This window comes from Hemiscyllium ocellatum, chromosome 1 (assembly GCF_020745735.1).
Source record: "Hemiscyllium ocellatum isolate sHemOce1 chromosome 1, sHemOce1.pat.X.cur, whole genome shotgun sequence".
Classification (NCBI taxonomy): domain Eukaryota; kingdom Metazoa; phylum Chordata; class Chondrichthyes; order Orectolobiformes; family Hemiscylliidae; genus Hemiscyllium; species Hemiscyllium ocellatum.
The window spans coordinates 129,078,775-129,093,772 of record NC_083401.1 but is presented as its reverse complement, the minus strand read 5'-3'; the positions used below and the strand labels follow the sequence as shown (position 1 = coordinate 129,093,772).

The 14,998-nt window shown below is 40.7% G+C and overlaps 1 protein-coding gene across 4 annotated transcripts in view; it reads left to right on the top strand.

The window, feature by feature from the left end:
• The window catches only part of shroom3 (shroom family member 3), a 410,779-nt gene that overhangs the window by 325,675 nt on the left and 70,106 nt on the right, over positions 1-14,998 (top strand). Inside the window, exon 1 of one of the 4 annotated variants that reach the window (XM_060825787.1) lies at positions 2,340-2,916. The exons of the other annotated variants lie outside the window; for them this stretch is intronic. The gene's annotated coding sequence lies outside the window, so the exon portion shown is untranslated. Of the gene's footprint in view, positions 1-2,339; positions 2,917-14,998 lie in introns of those variants that run through there. 4 annotated transcript variants of the gene reach the window in all.

Below are 14,998 nucleotides of genomic sequence, written 5' to 3'. Positions count from 1 at the left end.
TTCTTCAGTCTGTCACATTAACAGATGTCCCTCAACCCTGGAACCCTCCTTGTAAAGGTTTTCTACACTCTTCCTCCAGCTTTCACATGTGCAGTGGCCACAATTTGAAATATTATTCCAGTTGAGACTGAAGCATTATTTTATCAAAGTTCATAATGATTTTCTTTCTTTTGTGCTGTTTGCTTCTATTCATAAAACTCAGGACCTTTTTCTCTACTCACGTTGACCAGCTTCAACCATCTGTGTGCATTAGTCCTCTCTCTCTTCCTGCACCCCCTTTAGAATTTTAAGCTTTATGTTGTCTCCTCATTCTTCTAAACTTCACCAGTTCACAGTTTAACTGCCACATTTCTGTCTTTTGCACTAATGTCTGTGTTCTCTTGAAGTCCATCACTATCTTCTTCATAGTTCTTCTTACTTCCAAGCTTTGTACTAAATGCACTCGGGTCAAAGTCATGAACATGTAGCAAGAAAAGCAGTGTGGTCTGAGAACCAAACCCTGAGTCACCTAAGCCCACCCAGCTACAGTCTCCCACTGGAGCTGACCCTAACGCTAGCCTAATCCAGACTCTGCTTCCTGAGGCTGTTGAGAAGGGTGTACAAATCCAACTGTTCAGGCCCAGAGCTAGGTGCACAGCCAGGTATGTTTGCCCCATTGGGGCAAGACTGTTCAAGGATGATACAAGAAAGGGAAAAAGTGAGGACTGCAGATGCTGGAGACCAGAGCTGAAAAATGTGGTGCTGGAAAAACACAGCAGGCCAGGCAGCATCCAAGGAGCAAGAGAATCGACGTTTTGGGCATAAGCCCTTCTTCAGGAATGAGGCTGGTGTGCCAGGCAGGCTGAGATAAAAGATAGGGGGGAGGGGTGCTGGGAATACGGTAGGTGGAAGGCGATGAGGGTGAGGGTGATAGGCCAGAGACGGGGTGGGGGTGGAGAGGTCGGGAAGAAGATTGCAGGTCAAGAGGGCGGTGCTGAATGCGGGGGTTGGGACTGAGATAAGGTGTGGGGAGGGGAAATGAGGAAGCTGGAGAAATCTACATTTATTCCGTGTGGTGAGAGGGTTCCTGGGCAGAAGATGAGGCGCTCTTCCCCAAGTCGTCGTGTGGTCAGGGTCTGGCGATGGAGGAGGCCAAGGACCTGCATGTCTTTGGCGGAGTGGGAGGGGGAGTTTAAGTGTTCAGCCACGGGGCAGTTGGGTTGGTTGGTGAGGGTGTCCCAGAGGTGTTCCCTGAAATGTTCCGCAAGTAGGCGGCCTGTCTCCCCAGTGTAGAGGAGACCATATTGGGTGCAACAGATACAGTAAATGATGTGTGTGGAGGTACAGGTGAATTTGCGACGGATATGGAAGGATCCATTGGGGCGTTGGAGGGAGGTGAGAGGGGAGGTGTGGGCGCAAGTTTTGCACTTCTTGCGGTTGCAGGGGAAGGTGCCGGGAGTGGAGGTTGGGTTGGTGGGGGGTATGGACCTGACTAGGGAGTCGTGGCGGAACTGGTCTCTCCGGAACGCTGATAGGGGTAGGGAGGGAAATATATCCCTGGTGGTGGGGTCTGTTTGGAGGTGGCGGAAATTGCTTGATAAAGTTAATCATAGAATCCCTACTTATCACAGAATTCCAACAGTGTGTAAACAGTCCCTTCAGCCCAACAAGCCCACACCGACCCTCCGAAGAGTAAACCACCCAGACTCATTCCCCTATCCTATTACTCTATGTTTACCCCTGACTAATGCACCTAACCCACATAACCCTGAACACTGCGGACAATTTAGTATGGCCCATTCACCTAACACTGGGAGAATGTGCAAACTCCACACAAAGACAGTCGCTTGAGGCTGGAATCGAGCTCTGGTCCCTGGCGCTGTGAGGCAGCAGTGCTAACTGAGCCACCATGCCAATCAGTCACATAGTTGAATAGTGTAATAAGCTAGAAGGAATGAATGGCCTGTTGTGGTTCTGAGACCATACTCTTTAGTCGAAACACTTCTGGAGACAGTTGTGCTTGAATTGGAGTTTGACACTATTGGAGAATTTCTGGTGCAGAGATCTTTTGATAATTAGTTTACATTTGCTCCTGTTTGTGTGCTGACACCACAAAGACCGGACAGGAAGTTGGGATTTGGTGTTTACTTCAGGAACAAAATGCCTCTGTGTGCCACTGATTTTTCAGGAATAGGGCTGAAAAATCTCAGTCCAGTTATCTTTATCCTTGGCACATGTCAATGTAATTAACTTTATCGGCATTTGTCTGATAAGCATCTTCACTGTTGCTCTTAAAGTCTAACGAGTCCTAATGAACCTCAGTAAGCATTTTGATAGATAAGTTATTGAGTAAACAGAATATCCATGGTGCTTTATTTCAGGAATACAGTCCCTCACTGCTGGATACTTGAATATGCTTTTCAAGTTTCAAAGAGCTTGCAGTTATTTGTAATGGACATAGAGAAGTTCACAGCCAATCAAACCAGTTTGTCTTTATGATAACGTGACACGGGAGGACAGAGTTGTTCGTCAGTGGACTGAAGAGAAGTGTCAAGTGTCTAATGTTCTCCAGAACTCCTCAATTTAATGAGGGAGATTGCTTTCTGTCCCTGTAGTTTTCTTCGGTGAATGTTAGACCTTTTTTAAAAGATGGGTAAAAACATCCTATGAATGAGGGATGCCTGTTTGCTCTGGCCCCTGGTGCTGTCTCCCGGTTCTAAATGTCAAGGTTGAGGGTGAAATTGATCGAGTGTTGCACAGATTCTTTTGAGGTACCCACCCAGAGTGTTGCTTGTGTCGCTCAGATGGGCAGCCTCCAGCAACGAAGCTCTTGTAAATCTACACTTGAATCTGCTCGACGCACGGCTGGATTGCATCTCTTTTCATATCGTGGCCTCGCCTTGGGTCTAAAATCTGGTCACTTATCTACGATAAAAAGTAAGTTTAGAAAATGATGACATATTAATCATCAAACACATTGCATATTTATTAAATAGTATCTTTCATGCTATTTTCACTTGTCTGTCATGTAAGCACTTGAAAGGTTTGGATATGCTTCAGTCTGTTTCTGTAAAGTGACTGGAAAATTTATTACCAAATTTGACCTGTAAAACAGTCGAGAGTAAGTTTACGATCTTGGACCTAAACCCTCTGACTTAGTTAAAACATCACTGGGTTTTAAATTTTAGTTCTTGGAGCTTAATTTGCTGTGAGCCATTTTGCATTGGTCATAATGTTGAGAATGTACAAAGTGCATGCATATATATCTATACAATAGCAAAGTCTTTAAAGAATAAAGAGGTTCTTTACTTCTGTTCATGTTCCCTATTCTCAGTGTCAGGCAGCATCGAAGAGCAGGAGACTCGACGTTTTGGACCTAAGCCCTTCTTCAGACCAAAAAGTCGATTCTTCTGCTCCTCAAAGCTGCCTGACCGGCTGTGCTTTTCTAGCACCACACTTTTCGACTCTGATCTCCAGCATCTGCAGTCCTCACTTTCCCTACTATCAGGGTCACTTTGGTATGTTGGCACCAACACATTTCCCTGACACTGTTCAGTGGCGGTGTTACAAGTGATTGTTCCAGTCTTGTATGTGCCACTATCCGAGTACAGGATAACCTTGAAAGATTTTGAAGTGTCAGTTTTTCTCACTGGTGGATTTATAATGTTGCAATAATCCTGACTCCAACATGCTCTAAAACTACTTTTAAAATTCATTCTCAGTTGCTTCCTCTTGCTCAAGTTATTGATTGGTTTCTGTGGCAGGGTTGAGTAAGTTTGCCAACAGCAGGAAGAGAACCTGTTCACTGTTAGACAATGTGCCTCCCACTCCAGCAATATTACAAATTCAGGATGAGACAAGGACTACTACTTAGTGAACAAGTTACCTTGCCTTCTTTTCCCTTCTGTTCATTGATTTGATGCAGATCTGGTTGAACGTAGACCTAGAAGCACTCCAGTATTCAGTAAAGTCTGTGATATCTCCTCACGTCCTCTAGCTTTAATCCTAACCTAACGTTGCACTCTAATAATTGCCCTCTACATCCTCTAATTATTGACTGTGAATGAATGTTTCCTATCAACCGGTCCAGATGAGTTCTGATAAAGTGTCACCAGACTAAGACATTAACTCTGGTTTCTCTCCATTGATGATGCAGACCTGTTGATTTTCGTCAACAATTTCTGTTTTTATTGAAGTTATAAAACACTTCTGGAGTAGATGGGACTTGAACCTGGACCTTCTGGTTCAGAGTTAGGGACATTTCCACTGCCCGGAAAGACCCCTAACTGGCAACTGTATCATTTCAAAGTAATCTAGATTGAGTGTGTGGAATGCACTGTCATTGCCAAAGCATCTGCTTCTTGTCAGTGTATCGGTTTAAATTGATGCCAAAGCCCTCTGTATTTTAGTCTGAGCAAAATAATTTGTAGAAGAATTCAAGATTTCAGGTGCTGATATCTGCATGTGCTTTAACATAACTTTGAGCAGTGGCGTAGAAAACTTTGATACTCAAATTGGCAGGATGTGTGTCCGGGCTTTGATTATTCACGTTCATTGTTAATGACTTGGATAAAAAGTCGTATTTACAAGTTTGTTGATGACACTCAGTTATGCGGCACTGTAAACTGTAGATAGCATAAAATTGCAAAGAGATATTGAATGAATGGGCAAAGTTGTGATAGATCAAGTTCAATGTAAGTGAGTGAGCGATTAGCTATTTTGGGACGAGAGAGGTTAGATCAGGGTACTTTCCAGATAATAATAAGTTGAATACAGCGGATGTCCAAAGATATTTGGGGGATCAGGTAAACAGATCTTTAAAATGCTACGAACAACTGCAGAAATTAATCAAGGCGGCTTTGGAATGCTGTTTTTTATATCTAAGGGACTGGAAGATAGGGGTAAAAAAATTGGGCTGCAGCTGAACAAAACACTGGTTAGACTCCACTTGGGGTACTGTGAGCAGATCTGGACACTATGCTTTCGAAATAATCTATTGGCCTTGGACGGAGCACAAAATAGGTTTGCAAGACCGATACCTAAATTTCAGGGGCTATATTATGAGGAAAGATTATATAAATTGGGCCTGTTTTCTCCAGAATTTGGTGGGTTAAGGGGAGATTTGATCCAGGTTTTTGAGATATTAACAGGAAAAGACAGGGCAGATAAAGGTAAACTATTTTCATTGGTTGGGGGTTCTAGAACTAGAGGCATAGTCTGAGCATTTAGGGCCAGACTATTCACACAATGTTAGGAAGCACATTTACACATAAAAGGTGATGGATGTCTGGAACTTGTTGCCACAAGTAGCAGTTGATGCTAGATCAGTTCTTAAAATTCCATCTAAGATTTAAAACCTTTTATTAAGCAAATATCTTAAGGGATATGGGCCAAAGGCAGGTCTATGTAGTTGGGCCACAGATCAACCATGATGTCATTGAATGGTAGAGTAAGCTTAAGGGATTGAATGGCCTACTCCTGTTCCTATGTTCCAATTGGATTTCAATAGAGAAAGCATACTGAGGACCTGAAATAGGCAAGCTGTGGCAGTATTGGTTGTAATTTTGAACGTCAGTGTTTAACCCTCCCCTAACCTTGTAGGTCTGTCAATTTGGTCAGAAGCAAAATACAATGGATGCTGGCAATCTGAAATAATAAGTCTTTCCCTCTACATATGCTACCTGTACTGATGAGGTTTTTCCACACTACTTTTGTTCATGTTCCTATCAATTTGGTCAGCAGTCCAAACAGGAAGTCAACCCGAAAAAGAAGTGATCAAGTCATGGCGTTATATTTGACAATGCACGCCCAGCCTTGTCAGGTCCCATTGCCCTTCCCCACCCCGCTCTCATTTAAATGTCAGGGCCCATCTCCTTTGCCCTTGTTTCCATTTAGATTGCAGTGGTGAAGAAGAGTAGTCAAATGGACTTCTCCATTCATCAACCACTGCAAAGTCATTTTGAACATTAAAGTAAGGTACACAAAGTCATGTAAAAAGAGATGCTGATCATTCCCCAGTCTCTCCTCTTGATGCTGGGCACCACTTGTTCTCTTCTACCTAACCTAGGGCCAGATCTTTATTTGACCTGTCTCAGCACCATGGACCAGCTCAATCATGTCATTACTGAAATGTCTGTGCACAAACACTTTGTGATCTTGGTCTCTGGCTAGAGTTCACGAATCTTGGATGATTTGTCTTTCTCAAGCGCAGGGATATAGAGTCATAGAGATGTACAGCACGGAAACAGACCCTTTGGTCCGACCCATTCATGCCGATCAGATATCCCAACCCAATCTAGACCACCTGCCAGCACCCAGCCCATATCCCTCCAAACCTTTCCTATTCATATACCCATCTTGGTGCCTTTTAAATGTTGTAATTGTACTAGCCTCCACCACTTCCTCTGGCAGCTCATTCCATACACGTACCACCCTCTGCATGAAAAAGTTATCCCTTAAGTCTCTTTTATATCTTTCCCCTCTCACCCTAAACCTATGCCCTCTCGGAGTGGAGATGTTGCTTGGCTACTTTGCTGAGATTAGTTAATTGATCACAGCCCAGAAATTGAACCTGGAACCTTGTACAATTCAATATTGTATGGGGTGAACATAAAGCAGGCGCTTTTAAAAGGAATTGTTTTGGAAACACATTACAGTCTGATTTCTGGTGTAAACAATCATTTGTTGCTTCAGTTTTCATTTGTTACGATAAATGACATACTTGGTTCTAGACGTCCATGATGTCATCTGAATAATAGGATCAAGTTACAGCACAGTACAGCCACAAGTTGCCAGCTCCTCTGGTGTTTCATTAAATTAAGTACAATGCAGTTGGCAGATGTGTGATGGAAATTTTTTTGAGTACCTTACTTTCATGTTCAAAATGACTGGGAAGATGCTTCCATCTTTACCAATCCTTTCATATGCCACTAATACTATCAATTTAATTGTTAAAACTTTGTTTCAAAACTTTTGTTGTAGCACCGTCTAAAACTGTCTAAATAAAATAAAAATTTTATTTTCAGTTCTTATCAGAATTAAAGCGTTGAAGACACATTTTGGAGCTATCATGATGTGTCACATGGTAGAAATTTGAGGAAAGAGGGTGTTTTCACTCTGATTTGGAGGCGCAACACTTTTCCCTGAAATGTAACACCGACCATTAGCGTGTCATTCATGTTGCAAGAACATCAGCAGTGTTTGAAAATGTGTACATGCAATCAGAATTCAGTCAAGACAAATAAGCTTGTAGATTCCATTCTATTCAAAACTGAAGAATTAAAACCACAGTCAAGATGGAAACATCAGCGATACTTCATATTATTATGCACTGTTTTATATTGATATTACAGCAGAAACAATGATTTTGTTGGTTACATGTGTTTGTTGTTGACCAGTGTGAAATGGATGGTTTATGTTTGATCTACAAGAAGGCACTGTGGGATTGAGAGAAAATTTGTCTAAGATTATTCATTGTGTAATTTTGTATTCCTTATCCAAAATTCCTTGTGCTGTTTCACAGAAAACAAATCATGTTGTCTGAAAATGTGCTTCTTCCCAGCTTGTTGTTTCCGTGATGTACTTAAAGTAGTTTGGAATGCGCATTGAGACATGAGCTAAAATGAATGCTGTGAGGTGCTGTATTAACCATTAATGCTTTGCTAGGAATGTTCAGTTTGCACTGATACAGACTGTTAACTTATTCTGCAACTTAAGAGTTAAGGTGAATAGTTTGGATTCTCTCTCAGCATTTGCTGAGCAGAGCAATGATTAATGTGTTGAGATCTTTTCCAGATCAGCTTGCCCAGAGCACACCATGTTCCTGTTTTGCCTGACAGGCTTTATTGAAGCACTTGTGACTGATTTGTTAGGAGTTGATCTGGATGTTGAAGACTGGCCTAATAGGATTTGGTTCTTGGAGAAGGGCAGCATTTTGTCTGTGCTTGCAATTTTTTTCATACCTTCTGTAATATATCTAGCTTGGTTTGTTTCTTTCTTGAAGCAGTCACAATATGATGCAGGTTGGAGAGGACAGGAAGAGAGTGTAGTGTAACATTGTTTGTCAATGTTGTTCTTCATTTCAGCAGATTGATTTAAATTTATTTTTCCTTGGCCTTTATAGCTGCACTATTACAAAGCATCTGTTCCTGATAATTGCCAATGGCTCCCTTTCCTCCCCTGTTTTCTTTCACTTTCACTCCCTGCATTCCCCTCCTACGGCCAGGCGCCATAAGATGAAGTGGAATTATTCACACAGTGCCTTTCACAACCTCAGGATACCTGCAAGCCTCTCTTGGCTTTTAAAAGAATGAGGAGAAAGTGAGGACTGCAGATGCTGGAGATCAGAGTCGAACAATGTGGTGCTGGGAAAGTGCAGCATCTGAGGCTGCTGCCTGACTGGCTGTGCTTTTCCAGCACCATAGTTTTTGATTTTGAAAGAATTACCAGCTCTGGTGAGACTAGTCCCAGAAACCAGCATTGAGATAAAATAACCAAATCATCCTTTTTAGTGGAGTTACCTGAGAGATGATTAATACCTAAAACTTGAACTAAAAATTGGAAAATCCCAGCATATTGGCAGTGTTGGATGTGGAGATTTGGTAAAAGTCATTTGTAAAGGAAATTGAGCCACTCAGGTTAAGTAGGGTATGTGGGTGATCTTCGTGGGTGATCGCAAGGTATCTTCCTGTGGCAACAAGCAATATTACAGTGCAACCTTGGTTACCTGATCAACATGGGCAAGGAGTATTTTGTTTGGATAATCAAATGTTCGGATAAAACACTTTACCCAAGCATCGGGACCTTAAGATCTTTGTTTGGATAATCTGAAATTCGGATAATCGATGTTCAAATAACCAAGGTTGTTCTGTACATCAGCTTCAGACATTACAGAAACAATTCAGATGAAGCACAGCCAGTTTGGTTTTAACTTTTTAAAATTATTGCATTTCTTTTTTTTTCCCCATTTTAGTTTTCTCATCCCCTTTGTTGAAGGCACTTGTTCCACCATGAGAACCATGCATTTGCATGGCCTTCCACATGGTAAACACTCTCCTGGCAATTGCACAGACATTGATGAGCTGCTGAGTTCACTGTTTACTCCTGTATGAGATAACTAAGTGCTTCTGGCAAGTGAATAAATATGTGGGCATCATTGCCCAGCACAGGCTAATTGTCACTGCTTTGATCACAATTGGCATTTTTTTTTGAACAATGTAATCATAATGTCACTTCAGCTTCTAGTCAAAACACTTCTCCCAATGTGCTCAATGGGAAACCCTTCAGCGTGGTCTTATATCGAATGCTGTATATACAAGGTGTTATTGAATGAAAGACACATTTTCACATGTATTCCATGGCTTTTTGGATTTTTTTTCTAGGAGAATTTCCCCTTCTTCATTTGGCTGAGGAGTGGAACATTTCTCTCAGTATGAGCACTCTCAGAGCAGTTAGAGCATACTGCTGCTGAGTAATCTATCCCAATAAATACTGCTGATGCACAGTATCCTGTATTGACCAGTTTTTTTTTGTCTTTTCCAAACCATCCCACTGGCTTCCAAAAGGGGTAATACTTCTCCCAAACTTGTTGCAAGCAGTGCAACACTGGGATCAACTCAGCTTTGTGAGCTTTTAACCCACAGCGGCCAAATTTAACAATCTTTGAATAAGTTTCCTGGCTTACCTTTCAGCTAGCCCTTATAGACTCGCCCAGACTTCGGCGCTGAATTCAAAACAGGTGCCAGAGGTGAAGGGGGTGCGCGAACATGGTGATCGTAGAAGCCAATTTACACAGTGGCTACCAATTTACATTTGTTTTATGTTGACAAGTGACACCAAGCAAATATTTGCATGTAAACTATTGGCAGTTAGGTACTGTGATTATGTACGCACTGACCTGTAAAACAGGAGGGTCATGTGTAAACACCTGATTTGAACCTGCTGTTGCTTTCCTGTGGGGAGTAGGAACTCACTGCGTGGTATGTGACCTCCACAGGATTGCGGTGTATACACAACAAGGGTTGTAAAGCTGCACTGTTTACTGCAGCACAAAAGCTTTTGTGCAACCTTTATACTGTCTGCAGTTTTTGTTCAATGAAGTTGATTGGGCTTTCTATTATTTTAACTTGAAATCAGGTTATTTGGGTGCTGTTGTGATAGTGTTAAAATGGAGTTGCTGTTAGACTGGACTTAAAGGATTGTTTGTCATCCCACGTTTTAAAACAAGAATGCACCTTCTTGCCCAGAAGCAGCAATTCCAGTGCCAGTTTGCTAAATACCAGAAAAGGTGCAACATAGAATCATGAGGACAATGCTGGAACTTAGATCTTTATTTATTAGAAAAGGTTGAACATACTGGATGAATACATGATTGAAAACCGATTACCTTTATTGAATGTCACATAATAAAAATGCAGACAATATAAAGGTTGTATAAAAGCTTTTGTGCAGGCATTAATTGTCCGTCATGAGTGCCCCCCGCAATTAATGGTACAGTTTGAAAGTGAAACCCACAAGTGTTGAGCTAGAGGGAGGAGCTGAGCAATTTGTTGGAGCTGTGAGCTGCCAATTTCCTGGATCCTGATGGACTTCATCCTCAGGTCATTGAAGAAATGGTTGGTCAAATAATTGATGAATTGACATTAATTTACTAAAAATACCTTAGATTTATGGAAGGTTTCACGAGATTGAAAAGTTGAGTGTAACTCATTTATTCAAAAAGGGAAGGAGACAAAGATAGCAAACTATGGGCCCAGTTAGCGTGGCATCTGTCATAGCAAAGCGGTTATCTCTAATAAATAGACTGCAATGATTCAAGAAACTCATTCACCTCCTAATCACTGCCTTACAGATTAACAATAAATGCTAGCCCAGCCAACAAAGTCCATATCCATTGAACAGTTTAAAAATCCTGACTGCGTTAATTTGTGGGTGCTTGAAACTATATTTATCATACACAAGGCCTCTTCCATGCTTGAGAAAGAATATATCCATAGTGCACCTTCTTCATTAAAGAAAGAGATATGAATCCAGCCATTCGCTGCTGCATCCCAATGGTAATGTTCTGACCAATCATAGTTGACTAAGTACAGTCACTTAACTGTGGCAGTTCATAGTTCATGCTGCAACTCCAACCAGGTACAGGCTAACCAATCAGAACCTTGTTGTCTTAGTGTACATATTATTGCTTCCTTTTTAACAATGTTTTCTTGCATTTCAATCCTGATGAACATAAGACAAAAAACTTTGACTTGATGCCTCTTTTTTAGCCATGTTTAAGATATATTCCTGAGATTGTCTACACAGTCAAATTCTTCTGCATTTCTGATGTAGGAGTTGGTTATTTTTAGTTCAGTCAATGTTTATCTAGAACAGCAACCTCCCTACTTGTATCCCAGATATGTGTATCCAGCAGCCCCTGCTTCCTTTCTCAGCATCTTGACATTTTCCAACTTGACATCCCGTGCTGACCTGAGTGCTATAGCATTCCTTTTTCTCGTGCTACTTTGCTATCAGCTTCTCTGTAAATTTCTCTAATGTCTTCCTGAATCCTGCTCCTTCATTTTCCCAGCATGTTTGACTGATCTTCATATTGCCATTCACTGTTGAGTTTTTAACCCTGTCCTTTTGTCCCAATCTAGTCGCCTCCTAATATGAGAGAATACTGAAAATGTTTAAACAGCAGTTTAACATGTCAATAGTTCAAAGCATTTCAACAGTAAATTTTTTCTCATACAAAGTAACTTGTTGGAAAAATGGCAGCCATTCTGTATCAACAGCACCAAACAAATCACAAGATGGAGAAGCAGGTAATTGGAGTGTTCTTTTGGTACTATTGGCTAAGACAGTGATGCTGACCAGAGTCAGGAAAACCGGCTGCTGTCCCATAATTCAAAAAGGACGTGAGGGGCAACCTTTTCCCACAGTGGTTCTTGTATAGAATGAATGTCCAGAGAAAGTGGTGGATGCAGATACAGTTACAGTGCTTAAAAAACATTAGACAAGTACATGAATAAGAAAGGTTCGGAGGGATATGGGCCAAATGCAGGCCGTGGGACTAGTTGAGTTTGGGATTGTCGTTGATGTGCACCGGTTGGACCAAAGGCCGTTTGTTTCTGTACTCCATAACAATAAACACTGAACAGGAACCAGCAGTGGGATCTGAGTTTCAAAAGATATTTGAACAAGTACGCAGTTGAGAAAGATTTAGAGGGATATGGGCTGAGCGTAGGCAAATGTGATTCGTTCAGATTAGGAAACCTGGTCAGCCTGGACGAGTTGGGCCAAAGGGCCTGTTTACATGCTGTATGACTCCATAATAGCAACTGCTGCAATGTAGCACTGTTTCAGTGTTCCACAGAATTGTGCACTCCGGATGGAGTTCAAACTTACCAACCATTTGAGATCTAATCTAACAAACACTGTTTTACAAGCACTTAACCCTATATGGGATCCATGTTTACTTCTGTAAAGTACCTTTGTTTGATCCAGTGCAACTAATTACTTCAAACAAAATTAATTTAATTTAATAAGAAAAAACTTCAAAGCCCTACTTTAAATACAAATAAAATAAACAGATTGAAGGGTGGATTTTGAAGCACCAGACAACTGATTGCTGCCAAGTTTGTGACTTGTATGAGCTCATTTGTTAAGCTGTTTCTGTGTGAACGACTTGCACCAATGTTTTCCATTATGATGCAGAATAAATACTCAAAGGGAGCGATGGAGCTTGTAGCTTCTTTCCTGACAGAAATAGCCAGAAACTTACGGAAAGGTAGAAATAGGAGTTTGAAACCTCTTTCTGAATTCCTTAAACTGAGTAAGCCCACTTCCCCACCATGTAAAATGAAGAGTATTATGAGAATTAAGAATTTATCTTAATCTTTCATACGTCGCTTTGTTTTGCCTTGAGGGGATAACCACTTAGCACCATAATAATTTCCTAACCATGGTTTTACTATGGGTTTGGATTTTGAAGTCACTAAGTAAGTAAGTAGTGTATGCTGGTGTCTGTACAGTCTAGTGACCACTGTGGTGTTTGTTAAAATTCTAGTTGTACCTCATTCAACAAGGTGCAGATTTGCCGAGGCATTCTGCTGCAGGACCAATGGTGTAACAGTGCAAGTTCTCATCTGATCAGTTTTTCATTATTTAGTAATGACTCAGTACTATAGAAATACTGTTCATCAGCAACATTGAACTTCAGCGTTATTCAGCATCTATACAGTATAGACTCCAGAGTTCCTGTCAGTTTTGGTAAAATAAAGATGGCTAATGTTGATATTTTTACCATTATTACCTTTGCAAAGTTCAGGCCACTAAATTAACTGACCAGTTTGGAATGTTGCTGAGTGGAAGCCATAATACTGAATTTTGATATTACTATACTGTTTATTCACAGTTGCATGGAATATGGAAACAAGTTCTTTTGAGACTGATACTACCTTGAAGCACCTGAACATGGCACATTTAAGGAAATCAGAAAACATGCCGATTAAGCATATTCTGCCCATAATTGGTTTAGCAAAATCTGCTCCAAAATAACATCTTCTGATAATCTTTCAGACTTGTCTGTCAGTTTTTCTGTGCAAGGTGAATATAAAGTTTCCAATGTGAATAAAAATCTCTATTTCTGTTCTCTGTGACACACACCACCTCTCTTGCACTGCACAGTATCTTTACACGAGGTTACGTTTCCCAATCTCATTATCAATGTGCTCAAATCTGGCTATAAACTGCTACACTATTACATTTAAATGTTTGCCCTGCTCAATGCTTTCTCTGATAATCATTCAACTCTAATGAAGAAAAATCTTAACTCGAAACATTAGTTTGCTCTCTCTCCATGGATACTGCCTGACCCACTGTGATTTCCAACATTTGTTTTTGTTTTCAGTACAGATTCCAATATCGGCAGTAATTTGTTCCTGTAAACATTCGTTCCACTTGGACCTGATAATTGTTTATAGCTGAATAAATGCTGCTTAAAAAGTCAAAGAAACATTTATAGCTTGATTCAGATACGTTGCAAATTTCATCAGCGGGGAATTTCGTCATAACGAGACAAGATTGGATGTCAAAGAGGAAAGATTAAGTAATTATGCATATTAATGGAGCTATTCTCATCTCAATCGATCCAAATTTAAACAGCTGTCATCTTGAAGCAGAATCTCATGCAGAAATCTTATGGTACTGAAGGACTTTCTTGTCACTGAGCAAATAGAATGATTAAAACCATATCAAGACAGCTGTTAACTTCAATGCACACCTTTTCCAAATATTAATTGTGCAGTCATATGTATATGTTTTATAATGAGGTTGCAGTGTATCACTTTGAAACAATTCACGGCATCTCTCTAAAATAGGGCTTCATCGCATCCCGCTTGTTAAATTTGCATTTTTGATTGTATTTGTGGATATAGTGAAAATTGTCACAATGTTCACAGATTCTGGTGTTACCATTTAGCCTCCTATATTACCACATTCTTGAAACAAGCCCAAACATAATCTTGGTGCAAAATAATTTATAGACCAAAGATAAATCCTACTGATTGGAACTGTCTCTTGAAAACCCTCTATCTCACCTCCTCACTGTCATTCTTTCAGCCCTACCTTTTAAGTTAAAGTTTGGGCATTTGTATTTCCTACACCCCTGTCAAGTGCCTCCTGACATTTTTCTGCAATGTTCATGGATTAAGTGCAAATTGCTGCTGTTACTGTTATGGGATCAGGAGCTGCACATTTTGTGCGTGTTTGTTCACTGGCTTAGCTATCTTTTTCTGACTGCAATTCCATAGGTGACACGTCTCTCAGGTTTTTGAGTGTGCTTCATTCTGAGAATAGTATAAATATTCACCTCCCCACAAACATAAGTAATGTGATTGACTGGTCACAATAGATTTTAGATCAAGTTCACCAGCTGGCATTTAGGTGATTAATCCTCACATACATTCTTCACCATTGATGGAATCTCAGTTATTTGCAATCACTGCCTTCACTCATTGCTTTCTTGAGGGTTTGT